The following is a 16661-nucleotide window of genomic DNA, read 5'->3' as shown; positions in this document are numbered from 1 at the left end:
ATTTCATCCGAGACAGCTCTGGCCAAGGTAACTGAACGTGAACTGCGCATTCGAACCTACGGCGTTCCTCGAGAGCAGTTGTCGAACTCGCGAGGCAATCCGGGGGGGAGGGGTGGAGCGTGCTTCGTAGGCGCGCTCTGTTCGCCGTACGGGAAATGATGAATCCCGTTTCCCAGAATCGGCGTTTCGTTTTTTGTTGTATTTCCACCGACGCCAGCTGCGATGGGAATGTGGCAGAGGTATGGCACCACGCGGACCCCACGCTGAACCTGGGTGACCTTGTCCAACTCGTCTGTCTACTTCTACAAACCGTTCAGTGTTTTAACCAGGTATAAGTTCCGCTGAGCGAAATAGCTTCTTCTTTGTAGAAGCGAGCTGGCTATCACAGATGATAGCTCAACGAAGTGGCTTGTCGTCGGGTGGACGTTTATAACAGCAGCCAAATACTCTGAACGCGCGTTGTTTATTTAATGTGGAGGGGAAACCCCGGGGAGAAAATCCACGCGACCACGGGGAGAGAGACACGCAAACTCCACAAATACAGCAGCAGCAGCAGCAGGCGTCAAGGGTCGGGCTCGAACCCACGACGTCCTGTATACCAGGCGAGGTCGTCAACATCACCGAGTCGATAAATGCTGAATCTAAAATGCAAAGTTGATAATAAAATAATAAATATATATAACAAGGGCTAAGAAAAATAAACGGACCGCGAATTTAAAATGATTGAGTGGACGTCTGTGCCGGCAATCCGAGCCATCAACTCTTCTCGATTAAGTTACTCCGGCGTAATAGCGGCAGCACCGGCGGTCATTCTGTGATTGAGCGGCTGCGTCCCCTCCAATGGACTTGCGAAGTCGAGGGACGAAAGCGAACTCGGAGCGCTTCAGCAACGCCCCCCTCCCCCATCGCCCTCGGTTGCTGTTCGTCAGCTGTCCTCTGGCAGGCCGTCACGAGGGCAGGCGAAGGGTATTTATTTTTAAGAAATATTGTTTTGCTTAAGGGCAGAGTTTAGGCCCACTGTTTGTCCGACAATCGGTAGCCTAAGAGCTCGCGTCGCTCACATCCACGCAAATTGACCCGAATTTCACCGCGCTTCACTGCTGTGTGAAAACAACTCGCATCGGGGCGATGTTTGTCAGCGGACTCGGAGCGAGGGGCGGATGGGGTTGTGTCGTCGGCATCTCTGCTGGAAACCCTGAGCCAGCGGTGGGAGATGATCTGTGTTGTTACAGTGGAGCCAGTCACCCCCCTAAGGACCACAACTAAAGTAGACTCTCGATTATCTGCGTGCGGTTTATCCGATTTACGGATTAACCGGGCACCTGAGATTTTGACATAAGTTAATAACTCGTGGATTTTCCCTTAAGCCCAAATTAATAATGCAAAAACAGTGATGCATTGTTATTCTTGGAAATGTGTATTACTTGTCGCGTGCTTAAACCGAACAGATATGTTGCTCCGGATAATCCGCAATCCACGTGATGCCTCTACAGTACAGTAGTTGCACAACTTGACAGCAGTGGGCGGAGTTTGATTGATGCTGATTGGCGTGGCGCTGCTGCTGCTGCTGCTGTCCACTTGTGGGCCGAGTCTTCTGTGCGGGAGCAGGAAAGTTTTATCACCGAGCACGCGAATCGATCGGTCGCTCGTATATTCGTGGGTTTTGGCATAGAGATCTGCGAAAAGTGGTGATGTTTTTGGATTGATTATCCGCGATTTTTAATTATCCGCTTCCAACCTCCACGTCATTACGCGGATAATCGAGAGTCAACTTGATTTGACTTTCCTAAAGAGCGAGCGGTGGCTCATTGTGTTGACTTGAGGTGTCCAAGTGGTGTGTATGTGTGTGTATATATGTTGAACTTCTTTCGCACCGTACGTAGCCAACGGTGCTCATCGGAGGTGCGGGAAACGGGGCGTTGAGACAGCGGCAGAGATGCTGTCGGGATTACGGCGATACGTACGAACGAAAACGCCTCGATAACATGCAACCTCGAGGGAAAGCCAATTGATGTGAATTGTTTATCTTAAACTTACACGCTCGTGTGTCTAAAATTGAGAGCTGAACCAACTCTTTATTTTGCTCGGTTAATGCCGTTAAAGCGATTTGTCGTGATAGCACTTGTTAGCCCGTGGCACGCCGTCACGGGAAGGGGAGCAGAGTCGAGGGCATGCACGGTTGGCTACGTAGGGTGCGAAAGAAGTTTAACATGCGTGTACATTCGCACTGAGTGGGAAAATACATGAAAACCTAAGAACATGAAATAGCAGTTTAGGGGAGGGATGCCGGCACGACAGTCCCCGCGACGACGGGCACCGAGGAGGACTCACGGCTCGAGATGAGCAGTAGCAGCAGCAGTAGGAGCAGCAGCAGCAGCAGCACCAGCAGCAGTAGCTGCAGCAGCAGCAGCAGCACCAGCAGCACCAGCAGCAGTAGCTGCAGCAGCAGTAGCTGCAGCAGCAGCAGCAGCACCAGCAGCAGCACCAGCAGCAGTAGCTGCAGCAGCAGCAGCAGCAGCACCAGCAGCAGTAGCTGCAGCAGCAGTAGCTGCAGCAGCAGCAGCAGCACCAGCAGCAGTAGCTGCAGCAGCAGCAGCAGCACCAGCAGCAGCACCAGCAGCAGTAGCTGCAGCAGCAGCAGCACCAGCAGCACCAGCAGCAGCAGCAGCAGCACCAGCAGCAGTAGCTGCAGCAGCAGCACCAGCAGCAGTAGCTGCAGCAGCAGCAGCAGCAGGAAGAGTGGAGGAGGAGCGTCGGTTGGGGAAGGCGAGGAGGAGGAGAGAGAGACGGGACGGCCAGGCCGAAATGTTGAGGGTGAGAGAGTGATGGTGATGATGGTGAGAGGGTGATGATGGTGAGAGGGTGATGATGGTGGTGATGAGAGGGTGATGGTGATGATGATAGGGTAATGATGGTGGTGATGATGATGAGAGGATGATGATGAGAGGGTGATGATGGTGGTGGTGATGAGAGAGTGATGGTGATGATGAGAGCGCGATGATGGTGATGAGAGCGCGATGATGGTGATGATGGTGGTGATGATGAGAGAGTGATGATGATGATGATGAGAGCGCGATGATGGTGATGATGGTGGTGATGATGAGGGAGTAAAAAGGAAGGAACACAGAAACGTGCGTTTCGAGTATTTGTCTGCTAGACATTTCCACGTGATCAGCCACTTCGTTGGACTCTCATTTGAGGCCAGGTCGCTTCAGTAAACGAGCTACGTAGCTCAGTGAGCCTTCCCTGGTAAAATACAAAAACAATTGGCGTCAGCGTGCACTGCTTCATCGATACGTCAAAGCTGAACGAACTAATGTTAGCAGCGGTGCGTTCATCTCCAAAGTGATTTGTGTCGATCATGCATCCACGCATGTACGCCGAACATCTTTCCCACCATACGCAGCCAACCGTACTCATGGGAGGTACAAACTTACATCGGTGTGTCACTTACAAACTCGCTAATAGCGACGCAAAGAAAAAACGCGACGCGTCAACACCGGCGGCCTGAAAAGGAAACGATGGACGTTGATTTTCTGCTAAGTTCGTGCGCCACGGCCAACGCAGCGACAACACCAACTTATTTGTTGAACGGCAACACAACTTACACGCAGAGGTGTTGTTCGCATAAGATCATCGTTACAAGAGTCATCCTGACCCCACGTTGACCACACACACACGGACGGATGGACAAACAGGACGCGGCTAACGAATGGCACACAATCAATCTTTCTCTCTGCCAATTTTTGTTTTTGTTCTGAGGAAAAGGCATTTCCCCCACCACCACCACCCAGCCACACCTGAGCGCCAGGGATTGCTGCGCCAGGGATTGCTGAGCCAGGGATTGCTGCGCCAGGGATTGCTGAGCCAGGGATTGCTGCGCCAGGGATTGCTGAGCCAGGGATTGCTGCGCCAGGGATTGCTGCGCCAGGGATTGCTGAGCCAGGGATTGCTGCGCCAGGGATTGCTGAGCCAGGGATTGCTGAGCCAGGGATTGCTGCGCCAGGGATTGCTGAGCCAGGGATTGCTGCGCCAGGGATTGCTGAGCCAGGGATTGCTGAGCCAGGGATTGCTGAGCCAGGGATTGCTGAGCCAGGGATTGCTGAGCCAGGGATTGCTGAGCCAGGGATTGCTGAGCCAGGGATTGCTGCGCCAGGGATTGCTAAGCCAGGGATTGCTGAGCCAGGGATTGCTGAGCCAGGGATTGCTGAGCCAGGGATTGCTGAGCCAGGGATTGCTGAGCCAGGGATTGCTGAGCCAGGGATTGCTGCGCCAGGGATTGCTGAGCCAGGGATTGCTGCGCCAGGGATTGCTGCGCCAGGGATTGCTGCGCCAGGGATTGCTGAGCCAGGGATTGCTGCGCCAGGGATTGCTGAGCCAGGGATTGCTGAGCCAGGGATTGCTGAGCCAGGGATTGCTGAGCCAGGGATTGCTGAGCCAGGGATTGCTGCGCCAGGGATTGCTGAGCCAGGGATTGCTGCGCCAGGGATTGCTGCGCCAGGGATTGCTGAGCCAGGGATTGCTGAGCCAGGGATTGCTGAGCCAGGGATTGCTGAGCCAGGGATTGCTGAGCCAGGGATTGCTGAGCCAGGGATTGCTGCGCCAGGGATTGCTGAGCCAGGGATTGCTGCGCCAGGGATTGCTGAGCCAGGGATTGCTGAGCCAGGGATTGCTGAGCCAGGGATTGCTGAGCCAGGGATTGCTGCGCCAGGGATTGCTGAGCCAGGGATTGCTGAGCCAGGGATTGCTGCGCCAGGGATTGCTGAGCCAGCCCCCCGCTGCAGGTGACACCTCGGCACTCTGACGCGGGTGGAGTCTGGGCTCCACGGGAGTGATCTAACAAACAGCCGCGCCGCGCGCTTCAGTTGACGCTCTGCCTATTACGAGCGGTTCAATTATTCAAAAGCAAACGCCGAAGCTGACTCCGTTAAATATGACGATCCACACTCGTTTTAAGTCGCTTGCTGATGCGACGTCAATAATGTAGCTGTGTTTGTGTGCGTGATTTATTTTATTATTTGCCTCTCTCTCTCTCATGCTAACATGTGGGTACTTTGCTTCTGTCTGGGATTGATTTGGTGTCGTCAAAAAGTCAAAACAAAGAAAGTTAAAAGTCATTCCCCTGCCCCGACTGGACATCTGTGAAAAAAAGAGCTCATCGGATTCCTCCAGTACAAATAAATATTCTGATTCTGATCCCCTATTCACAGCCCTGAGCCAGTGGTGGAAATTCGACGTTATTATGGCGGAGGCGAGTCTCTCCATTGGCTTGCCCACGGGGTCGTTATTTAATGCGGCGTGTGTGTTGTGCCGCAGGCCGGGCAGAGCGTGCCGGTGTCACCGCCCCCCCGGCGCTGGACTTCGGTGGCGGACACGCAAAGTCTTCAACAATGTACGCTGCCGTCCGTCTCGCACTGCACCCCCACGAAGTGGGACCTATTTCGTGATGATGATGATGATGATGGGCTGAATCAATAGCGAACCAAGATTCGAACTCGCAACCTTTGTTTTTTGTACGCAGGACGCATGCCGTGGGTGTTATGTCAAATTTGCGGAATGTGATTATTAACGAAGGCTTCATCCAAAAGACGGGAAATGACTCACATGATTGTCTGCCTCCTCAGGCGTTCTGCCTGTAAAGTCGCGGCGTATTTCTCATCACTCTTAAGCAACATTTGGGCGAACAGAAATTATCCCTTTTGACTGAAATGGGTATAATATCTAGATGGCAATTATCTGTGTGCGAGCCATTATCTGGCTCACCCCTCGCATGTCAATACCAAACTACCACGTGCATCGGCTCCATACTTTCGCCGGTCGCTATGTACGTGTCCACTGTGAGTCATTACTTAGCTGTGATACTCCGTCCTCGCTGCGCGTTTGACAGCCCCTCAAGTGTGAACGTGTGTGGATAGCCTTGTACGCCTATGACCAAATCATTAGAATGGACGAAATGTCGTGACATCTCGGAAGCCAAGCGGGTGACAGCCTGGACAGCACCTGGACAGGTCACCACCATGCACAACGTAGCCACTGTGTGGTGGCTACGTTGTGGGCAGTGCAGAAAACTCCACTGTTGCACTGCACTTCCATGCCACCCACATATATGCTCCCCGCCTTAACCAACCCGCACTGACCAGTGCGGTGATGGAGGGTCAAATAACCCCCATGGTTCGCACAAGCTTGGAGAGGCCCTCATCCAGCAGTGGATGGACTGGCAAACAAAAGAGCTGTAGGTGTACATAGACAAAGATCCCCCACATAGCCATAACAGACTGTAGGAGGCAAGTGTTGTTAGCGAGTAGCACGCATGAAGGCTCGTACGGCACACAAGTGGGTGGGTGTCCAATACCACGCCCGGCCACCTTTGTCTCCCCAGTGGTGATGTTTACACACCACAGCAGCTACTCATTTGAGGCTGAGTCCACCCTGGAGGAGGCCCAGGACCGGTGCAGATAATCATCACTGGTGTTGGCCGTGAGCGGGAATCGAACTCGGGCCACCAGGTTCGCAGTGCAGAGCGCTCACACCGCACTGTTGCTCCCCGCGTACGTACTACGTCCATTGTACTATTTTCACATGGAAAATAGTACGATCCGATTGCGCAACATTGGAAGTAATGCACGAGGTCACAAGTATAAAGGCCAACACAGAAACGCAATGAGGCCTAATTCGAGAGGTTAACGTGGAATTGGAGGCATTGCTGCTGATGCCATCTCCACTCTATCACCCTGTTTACCAGGCACCACAGCCGTTGCAAAGTGCAAAGCCCATTCATTCGCCAAGGTCTGCTCTTACAATATCCCAACCATTTGGCTCGAGGTCTTATCCCTCCACTGCCTGCCAACCTCCGGTTAAAGGCCCCTCGAGGGGAGGGGCTTATTCATTCATTAATTTCAAGCACAGCTCAACGAACTCGCGAGTAAGCGCCCGGGGATGGGAGCGTGCGAAGGCTTACCTTGTCGTATCGCTCGCAGCCAAACTACGGCAGGAAGCGAGCGACCTCGTCACCGTTTAAATTCCGCGGCGCGTCCCAGAAACTCCGCGCCCGACTCCCGACGCGAGAGGCGTGCGGTGGGCGCTGAGCGGACGGCCAAAACCCCGAGCAAGGTGGCCTGGGCACCTGAACAATCGACTCTACGCGCGTCTGTGCGTAGAGTCGTCGTCGTCGTCCTATCGGCCACGTGCGTGAAATGTCATTGCCGCCGTGGGGGGCCGGGGGGTGTGGGTGGTTGGGCCCCTCCCCTCCCTCCCCCACCGCCTGAGTCCGGCAGTGCCCCGCGGTGTCCACTCGGCACGCGTGGAGCTGTCCACTGAGCCAGGTGCTGATCGCCCTGGCCGGTGTGGGAACCCACGCGGCCACTCGGCAGGCAGGCAGGCAGAGCGTGGCGGCTGCTGCTACCGCCGCTGCTGCTGCCGCCGCTGCTGCTGCCGCCGCTGCTGCTGCCGCTGCGGCTGCTGCTGCTGCCCTTATCTGGAGCCGCAGGGGCGGTTTCCGGCAGCAGCCACGATGGAATCCTGCCACGTTCAACGCGTCGACTCTGGCGACGCGGCGGCAGTTGTGTACCGTTTATTAGTTTTGCTTGCGCGCACGTGTGTGTGTGTAAGTGTGGGGAGCGGTAGTGTAGCGGTTAGCGCGCTGCGCTATGAACCTGGCGACCCGGGTTCGATTCCCGCTCACGGCTAACACCAGTGACGATTATCTGAACCGGTCCTGGGCCTCCCCGAGGTCGGCTCAGTCTGAAATGAGTACCTGGTGTGGTGTGTAAACATCGCCACTGGGGAGACAAAGGCGGTCGGGCGTGGTGCTGGCCACCCACCCCCTCGTGTACCGTTCCGGCCTTCATAGGTGCTCACTAACAGCACTTGCCCCTACAGTCTGTTAAGGCTGTACGGGGGATCTTTGTGTAAGTGTGCGCGCGAGGTGCGTTATTGGTTTATTTATTATCGTGTTTTTGCCGAAGTCGGGGGGTGCATCGTGTATCTGAGCGTGTGTGTGCGCGCGTGATCATGGCGAGTGGTGGCGCAGTGGTTGACGCGCTGCACTACGATCCCGGCGACCCGAGTATGACTCCCGCTCACGGCCAACACCAGTGATGATCACCTTAACCAATCATGGGCCTCTCCTAGGTAGCCTCAGCCTTTCATGAGTACCTTGAACTTTGTGTAAACAGGCACTCGGGAGACCAAGGCGGCCGGGCGTGGTGCCGGCCATCCACCCCCTCGTGTGCCGTGCCGGCCTTCATAGGTGCTCGCTAACAGCACTTTCCCTAACAGTCTGTTAAGGCTTTACGGGGGATCTTTGTCTTTGTGTGTGTGAGAAGAATTGTATCACTATATCGACACGGGTCACACATTTTGGGTGCATCTTATTGGGCGCAGTATCTTATAATCCAGAGAATCCCCATGTAAGTGAATGTGCGTCTCCATGTGTATACTTTGTCTTCAGCAAATTGTACTCTGTATATTACTGTGTATAATAATGACTATGATTTAATGTGTGTATGTAGTGCACACATTATCTTTTATATATATGGAACGTTATATTAATCAACCTCGAATATACAGACAGAATATAGAAAAAATTGTCTGTTTCACGAACATTAATAATTATTTTATCTTTAGACGTGACTTTACCGAAAGAACCATAGAGTAATTCCTGCAGTCACGAAAGCTCCACATTCAAGATTAATATTGACTTTCACTTTCACATCAACGTGTGTTACACGACCGAGTGGGAACAATAAACAGTTGCTCTGCGCACTCCGGCAATGGAAAACACGCCCTGCGATCCTCTTACATCGAATAACAACATTTACAATAACAACAAACTCAGCAATATCACTGCCCTTAAAGGAAACACGTATCATAGGCAATGTTTCAGATAACGGCCCTTCTTCATATGCCCAACAACGCTACACAATTTACACGCGTATACATATATATTCCCTGTTAGCGTTATTGACAAACGCGTGGGGTTTTGTAATTCGTGATTGTGCCACTTTCCAATGCAGCAGTATCACAAAATAACGTAGTCCAATTCTAAAACGACGAAATTCAACGAGAAATTTAAATCTGCAAACCGCCCCCCCCCCAGCCCCCACTCTTTCCCTCTGCAGCTACCACCAGCGTTGTGTTACTTGGCAGAAAGCTTGAGGCCAGTAACTTCATCTACATCGGTCAGACTCGGTCAGACAAACATGTTGTTTTGGAATAGCTGTAGTGCTTACTGCTGTCTGTGGTGTAACGGTCGTGGGTTACTGACAGCTGATTTCTTATCATGACTGCCAAATGGGGCCTTGTGGTTGATCAGTGTTTTTTTGGCAATTTTTTTTTAGACGAGAGGGGCTGGGCTTGCTTCAAGCTCGGGCGAGGGGGGGGGTGGTCGGCAACACCAAAAGTCAAACAATAACGGAGCGTAACTAACACGGGGCGGCAGAGTGTGAACAGGTCTCACTCGGCGGTAGCACGGGGGCAATCTGTGCCCGTTGGGAATTGTGGGAGGTGTGTTTAGATCGGCGCTCGTGTATGTATGTGTGTTGAACTTCTTTCACGCCGCGCGTAGCCAACCGTGCTAATCGGAGGTGCGGGGAAGAACAACACAAGTCATTTGTGTGTTCAGCTTGTTGTCCTCCCCCCCCCCGCACCTCCGATTAGCACGGTTGGCTGCGTATGGCGTGAAAGAAGTTCAACATGCAGATGAAACAACGCGACACTATTGGCCGTATGCAGGCCGGTGCCACACGGGGACAGCTGCCACTGGGGCGTCCCCCTGGGCTAGACGAGGCCAGGACACCGGGAGGGGTTGAGGCGAGCTGTGCGGTGACCATCCCGTGGTCTGCGGGACCGCACCTGTGGTGGTCCGCAGGGCCGCGCAGGAAGCGCTCCGTGGAACTGTTGCAGGAACTACGATTGAGTGTTTATTTAATTTCGAAAATCACGTGAGCGTTGGCGCCGCGGTGGTCTGCGGGAATAGTCTTTGAGGGTTGACTGCGATTCGTCGGCGGGTCCAGAGAAGGCTGAGAGCCGCCACTGTAGGGCAATTGGGGCGGCAGAGGAGTTTCCAGAGCCCGAATGCACGGAGAAAGAATCCTTACCCTGCCCAAAGTGAGATTGTCGAAAATGGGGTTGTGGTTTAATGAAGAACGCACCCAACGGAAGGAGCACCGCGTCTTCCGCGTGCTGTTTAGAGACGGTAAATCCGCGCAGTTTGTGATGCGTAGCGTTCTCCCTTCGCCTGCTGCGTGTCACTCTCGCCGTGTGACATTCCCCCCACCGCCCCCGCCCCCCCCCCAAAAGAGAGAATTGTGTGCCAATATTTCTTCTGGCATAATCACGCGTTGCATCAAAGCAACTTGCACCACCTGGCATGTCGGGCAGATGAATGCTCTGTATTGACGAGTGCCAACGGTGGCAGTCTTTCAGAGTCACGGCTTATCGCCCACTTGAGTCATGCAGGTCTAGCGCACTCAATAGCAGGCACATTTTTAATTGCTGCGTTAATAACAAAAAAAACCCACAAAGGGAAATATTGTTTTTGCACGGGCTGAATTATTTTCAAATTAAAAAAAATGTACCAATGGTGCAATCTGCAACGCGGCTGTTAAAATCGCTCAAACATTAAATAATTAAGTCTGCATGTGTAAGACGGAAAAGAACAAGCAATGTCGTAACTCTTTTTCTTGTCCAGTGCTGTTTTCCCCTGACAACGGTCCCTTCCAAAGCCCTCGTCATTATTATCCCTCCAAACTCTTTTTTTTTTAGAACTGCTTTTTGTGTTTACTTTGTTGATCCTTCTCCCGCACCTCCGATTAGCACGGTTGGCTACGTACGGTGCGAAAGAAGTTCAACATACATAATTACAGCATTCTGATACAAGCATTCTTACTTAAACAATTCACAAATCTAAATCGTATCGTTACTAACTGTATTTATATTTAACAGATTTATTTTGTTATTTTGCTTTGCAATTAATGTACCACTTTGCTGCATTAGTTGTTTTTGCATCCTAGAAAGAGAAACCTGCAGTCTCAATGGGTCCTGATCTGCCGAGGTAAAATATATTTTTTCTGGCCCTAACTGTTTGTATTTTAATTGTATTGTAAAGTAAACTGAAAGAACGGACCTGAATTCACAATCCGCAAACCACATTTGCAGACGCATCGACAATGAGATAAAATCGTTGCAATGATTTTAAAGACGCGAATATAAACACGCCAAGATTAGCATCTGCAAATGAGAGGATAGACTCGCACTGCGGTTTCACGGCATCGACGAGGAGCATCATGAACCATCGTCACGCAAACTCCCGTCATCCTCGCAGCAGCGGTTTTTGGCTAACCATCGAATAAAAACAGTCACCGCAATTGCGCGCTTTCAGCTGCACTTCTGTGGCCACCTGGAACGCCCTTCCTTCTGATATTAGGACGCCACTAGAGCTCCACACTTGTAACTCTAGATTGAAACCTCAATTCTTTAGAACTGCATTTTATGTTTTCTTGTCCTTCTCCCGCACCTCCGGTGAGCACCGTTGACGACCTATGGCGCGAAAGAAGTTCAACACACGCACATTCATGGCCAGGCGTGGCTACCAGGCTCGAGACTGCCCCCATATGGTTAGAGTCTGCAGATGCCTCGACCAATGGGATGGCACCTGCAAGAAGATTTGTGGGCCTTCACTGTTGAAGGTCTGTGAGGTGTAATTTACGCTCCGTTTCTCGCGTCCCCTGGCCCTGCGCCCCCCCAACCGCCACCAGCACGTCCACATTGCTGATGGCGCCTGCGACCGCAGCACAGATGGGTCGTGAACTCAGCCCCCTGTGTTTACGGATAAGGTCTCGGAAACATCGGCGGATAACCTCGCGAGGGGACAATGTTGGTGGTCGGAAAGGCCGACCACCGGCAGCTTCCTCGTCGGCGGGACTCGTGCCGTCAGGCGGGGGGAGACGAACGGCGGCATCGGAGGCACATCCTCCGAGCGGCGCGCGCCGTGTAAATCCAAGTGTCAGCGTTCTGCCGGAGGGGCCCCCTCCGCGCGGAACAATCGCACGCGAGGAGCTGCACGAAGAGGCCCGCGAGCTCCGAGAGGAGCGACGAATTTCCTTCTGGGGGCCGCAAAAACAAAAAAAAAGTCCGGCGGCTTGTTTTTGTTCCCGAATTGATCGATGTGTTGTTTAGAGCGGAGAAATGCCGTAAATTTGCCGGGGGTCCCCATTGGAACGTGCCAGAAGGGGGGGGAGGCCTCGGCGGGAGCCGTACACCAAATAATAAAAAAACACGGAGAGAGCTTCTGACGTTTGTGGCTTTTTTGGAAGCAAACTACTTGAGAAGGTCACGATTGTTTCGGCGCAAAGGTGAGCTCTTTCCCATGCCCCCTGCCCCCCCAGATGTCTCTAAACAGCGATGGCAAGGCCCCCATTACCCCGCTCGTAACCTCGACCCACCATCTTCACCCCCATCGTCCTCGACCGTACTCCGCAAGCAACACTCGCCCTCCATCCATCCACTAGCAGTGGGTCTCCAGGAGCTGCAATGCGACGCAGCGACATGCCCCCACTTCGTTGTGCCGCACGCGGCACGTCCGATGGGGACCGACTCAACGTCGACTAAAGTGGCCCGGTGAGACTCGGGAAAAACCTGCTGCGATTGTATATTTCAGTCGTTGCACAACACACACTCACCCCCCCCCTCCCCCATTTCTCGCAAGAAGAGCACACAAGTGACGTCATCACATCACCCCCTCTAAGGAATGAAACAGGAGGATTTCTCCACAAATCTGGCTGTCGCCTGATGATGCTAGTTGTAATTACTGGCGAAACGTTGTACTCAGATTGTAAATGATGTGGCTTTGCTCTCCAACACGCCGGTGTGCTGTACTAGTGACGAATTGGCCACGTTCTGTTTACGTGACAACCCTTACTAGTTGGCTGGTGGCGGGATTAACGACATTTATATATTTACACGATCTAACCCAAAAAAACCTGTATTATGGATATCATATATATACATCATATATGATATATGGTGGATCTGGCCATTGCTCTGTTTCAGCAATTCGTGGAAGTGTAAATTCTGCGCGCTTCTTGAAATCTCGCCACAGTGGCGAGATGTTAACTACCTCGCCTGGTATGCAGGAGGTCGTGGGTTCCATCCCGACCCTGACACCTGCTGTATATTTGACCTTTGCATGTTTCTCTTCCCATAGTTGCGTGCATTTTTCTCCGGGCCACCAAGTTGAGCTGCCATTTGCGATAGCCAGGTCGGCTTTTGAAAACGAGCTACGCTGCTCAGTGGGCCTTCCCTGGTAAAATACAAAATGGTAAATAGCAACAAAATGACGTTAGCGGCAGTGTCGGGGTCGATGTTGGCGTAACCGCCTTCGCCTACGGGAGCAAGCGTGGGGAAGCTTCCCGACAGCCTGCGAGTCTCTAACGTGGAGGTGGCGGCACTGAAAAAGTGCGAGGAGTTTTCTTTTCCGAGCTCCGTGCCGTTGACGCTGGGGCAGAGGCGGCGCGTGCAACCGGGCGGCGATGAGTCACATTTCCCATCGTCCCGTGGACGGGCAGAAGGGTGAGTCAGCGAGCGTGATCCGAGTTCAGATGGGCCAGACAAGAGGTATCGGGAGCGCGGTTAACCGTCACAAGGTCGTGAAACAAAGAGGTCGGCTCGGCACCGAGTTGTGAGCCGAGGTCGGACCGTTCATCGGGGAGAAATGTCATCGACTCGCCTGTTCCGCGTTTACCTCGTTTGCCGGCCGATTCCGGGCTCCTCATCTTCGTGTTGTCGATCGCCGCACGCTTACTCGCGGCGTACGAATCCCACACGGTCAGATTTTTCACGGCTTTACGTTTGTCCGTATGGTTGCATTCATGATTGTTCATGATTGTGTTCGTGATCTAATTTTTACACTGTAGAAACATTTGCGTGTTGCGGCTGAGCGGTGGTGTTAGCGCGTCGCGCTACAAAATCTCGGAGCCCGAGTTCCCAATTCCCAGCCACAACTCTCACCGGTGACGAGATATCCTCTCAACGGGCGCCGAGCACCCGCCGTCACCAAGCCACGCCGCTACCGGTGCGGTGAAGTCTGCTCAAAGGGCCGACGCAGCACGGGAAAGCCTTCATCCAGCAGTGGATTGACTAAGAGCTTTAAAAAAACTCTTTGCGTTTTACACGAACCATTGGCATATTTTGAGGAAAGATCACAGGCCAACTTGATTCGGGCTCTTTGCCTACACTTCCATCGTTTTGTTGAAGTTTACCAGCCAAAATCAGCTGGGACATTGTAAACCCACAACAGTTTCGTAGTATTTATCACCGCATGAAATCATCCAAGGGCAGAACCCACAATTCGCTTGCGTTCCAGCTTGGAGCCTAAAAGCGCATTGGAAGGATTGAAACTAACGGTTGAAACTAACTTGCGCCGGTTATTCTACCAATTGCGCAGACTAACAAGAGGAAGTTGCACATCGTGGATGTCCTCCATTGGTGAGATGCACAAAACGAGCATGTTCCCGTCTTGCCGTTGGGTCAATCGTCAGCAGACGAGAGGGAGTCAAGTGGACGTCTCCCCACGCTCAAACTGGTTGCCGGGCGGGCGGCGTTCATCCAGCAGCGGATTAATTGTGGCTGAGAGTATGAACTCTGTACGTCGGCCTTCACGACCAATATTATCATTCATTATTAGTTTATTTGTCGTTAGATCACCACGTAGGTAAAATGCTGATATCTCACGATAACCCTCCACCAAAAATAAGCTAATTGTGAATCACAATCATAAATGGTGGTGGTGGTCATCACCATTTGCCAGTGATTGAAATGCTATTTGTTATACGGTGCAGGTTGGTGGGGCGGGCTACTCTCCTCCTGGTTGCCCACCCCCTGCCACAGACTAACATGACACGGCTGTCGTCGACTTGCAAAAAGTGGCACCCGTTTTACACCCCCCCCACCCCACCCCCAGCCACCCCCCGGATGAGATGATGAGCTGAGTCGACCTCTCAGTCGAAAATATTCGGTGTGAAAACCAAAGCCCCCACCGGTCCCACGTGCCCCGGTCGCCGCGTGGGCGCTCGCACCCTCCGCGCCTCTTGAAGACGCTCCGCACGTTCGCGAGATAACGGACGGCGAATTTAGACCCTTTCATTTTCTTAAAGTCTCGCCGCGTGCGCTGTGACGCAGACGCCGCTATCGACTGGGACCCGTCGTGCCACTGCAAACGGGGGTCGCCGAAGTAGCGCGGGTGGGCGGGCGGGCACGGGTGGGCGGGCACGGGTGGGCGAGCAGGCGGGCGGGTGGGCACGGGTGGGTGGGCGGGCGGGCGAGCAGGCGGGCACGGGTGGGTGGGCACGGGTGGGTGGGCGGGTGGGTGGACGGGCGCCGCTCCCTCAACGGCCGCGTCAACGCTCACGACGGTGGCCGTCCGTTTCTCAGAATTTCCAGAGGAGGGGGGGGGGGCGATTCTAGTCGGCGCACGTGGACAGACAAGAGGACAAAGCCCTCTCTCGCTCGCAGCTTAATGAATAAACAATCGATAGACGGCACAACACTACACAAGTGCTGAGGTGGCTCGGTGGCCCATTTGCTAATCAATTTATCATGCCGTTGCCTTTAATGTCCAACAATGCAAAGTCTCTTGATGCCAGCAGCTGGAGTTCATTCATTATTATTCTGCTCTTTGTCCATCCAGAACAACTTTTGCAATTCCTTATAAGGAGAAATGTATAATGAGGACAACAGTCAGATCATTCCATATATATGTCACCATCAAAGTTAAACGAGGACGAAACATCTGACACTTGCACGGATTCTGTAATGCTCTCCGACATTTAGTTTGCCCTCAAAAGATGATTTGTTTTTTTTGTATGAACATCGCTGAGTGCTGGGCATCCCATTTTGAACAATCTTGCCAGTTTTTCAACATGATGCCTGAAAGCAACACCACTTTACTATAATATTCTCACTCATATTGGACATTCTTTAAGCGACTTTTGGTGACTGCCGCCCCCGCTGTGATACAGACAGACAGACGGAGAGACGGAGGGGCGGATAGAGCTAATGCATTCACCGTAGTTTGAACGCATTAAAAAGTCAGATTCAGAATATTTCTTTATACTGGAGGAATCCGATGAACTACAGAGCTCATTTATCACACAGCGGAGCACGAGGCAATGCTCGTGTCCGCAGTGCTGCAGTAAACGTTCCACATTCATGGATGCAACCAACCCCAGGATGTGAACCCTTGACCATCTGATTGTAACCACTCTGACCACTGCTGCCAAGCCAGACAAAGTGAACTCCAGCTGCTGGCACAAAGAGATGCTGCATCGTTGGACATTGCAAGAAGAACGCGATTGTGTTTTCCTGGTCACCGGTGGACTGAAGCAGGTGGCAAGCGGCTGAAGTATCTGCAGGCGAAGTGAGAGGTATGCTGGATGTGGTGCGGCTGGGTACGAAGTAATTTTTTTTCCGGGTCGCTTAGCAAGGTTGGCTACGTACGGCGCGAAAGAAGTTCAACATACGAATAGACTCGGCTGTAATTGAACCCTGAAATGTCCACCTATCGCTGATTTCGCCTCAAAACCAGGCCCATGGGCAGATGATAATTTTCATCGCCAGTATCCCTGCCACTGCCAGCACTGCTGTATGCGGGTCTACCCATGCCA

At 52.8% G+C, this 16661-nt stretch overlaps 1 protein-coding gene and 1 long non-coding RNA gene across 8 annotated transcripts in view; one reads left to right on the top strand and one right to left on the bottom strand.

Annotated features, from left to right (window-relative positions):
* LOC144734220 (uncharacterized) overlaps window positions 1–16661 on the top strand; it is an 88439-nt gene that overhangs the window by 30664 nt on the left and 41114 nt on the right. The window contains exons 3-4 of one of the 3 annotated variants that reach the window (XR_013588490.1): window positions 5317–5392; window positions 12387–12618. This is a non-coding gene — a long non-coding RNA (uncharacterized LOC144734220). Of the gene's footprint in view, window positions 1–5316; window positions 5502–12386; window positions 12619–16661 lie in introns of those variants that run through there. The other 2 variants (XR_013588492.1, XR_013588491.1) reach the window with 2 other exon arrangements.
* LOC144734218 (runt-related transcription factor 1-like) overlaps window positions 1–16661 on the bottom strand; it is a 138025-nt gene that overhangs the window by 106994 nt on the left and 14370 nt on the right. The gene's annotated exons all lie outside the window — the stretch shown is intronic.

Source organism: Lampetra planeri, chromosome 50, assembly GCF_965212315.1.
Source record: "Lampetra planeri chromosome 50, kcLamPlan1.2.h2, whole genome shotgun sequence".
Taxonomy (NCBI): domain Eukaryota; kingdom Metazoa; phylum Chordata; class Hyperoartia; order Petromyzontiformes; family Petromyzontidae; genus Lampetra; species Lampetra planeri.
Note: the sequence above shows the minus strand (reverse complement) of the source record. Positions and strands in the feature narration are given on the sequence as shown.